This window comes from Theobroma umbraticum, unplaced genomic scaffold, assembly GCF_002168275.2.
Source record: "Theobroma umbraticum cultivar Fairchild unplaced genomic scaffold, ASM216827v3 scaffold_130.0, whole genome shotgun sequence".
Lineage (NCBI taxonomy): Eukaryota > Viridiplantae > Streptophyta > Magnoliopsida > Malvales > Malvaceae > Theobroma > Theobroma umbraticum.
Genome location: NW_018397264.1, coordinates 8,011,795 through 8,012,057, shown reverse-complemented (window position 1 = coordinate 8,012,057; position 263 = coordinate 8,011,795). Strand labels below are relative to the sequence as shown.

At 33.8% G+C, this 263-nt stretch overlaps 1 pseudogene; it reads right to left on the bottom strand.

The window, feature by feature from the left end:
- The window catches only part of LOC110421573 (putative beta-D-xylosidase 5 pseudogene), a 2,677-nt pseudogene that overhangs the window by 1,234 nt on the left and 1,180 nt on the right, over window positions 1-263 (bottom strand).

Genomic DNA, 263 nt, shown 5'->3' with positions numbered 1-263 from the left:
TGGTGCAACAAGTTTTCCAACTGTTATTCTCACCGCCGCAGCCTTCAATCAGACACTTTGGAAAACTATTGGCAAGGTCAAAATTTTCTTTTACGTGGGATATATCTATATCTATTACTATTTTTATTTATTTATTTGATATATATATAAAATTATAATTACACAAGCATGCAGGTTGTTTCAACCGAAGCAAGAGCAATGTATAATCTAGGACGAGCAGGATTAACATTTTGGAGTCCTAACATCAATGTAGTGAGAGATCC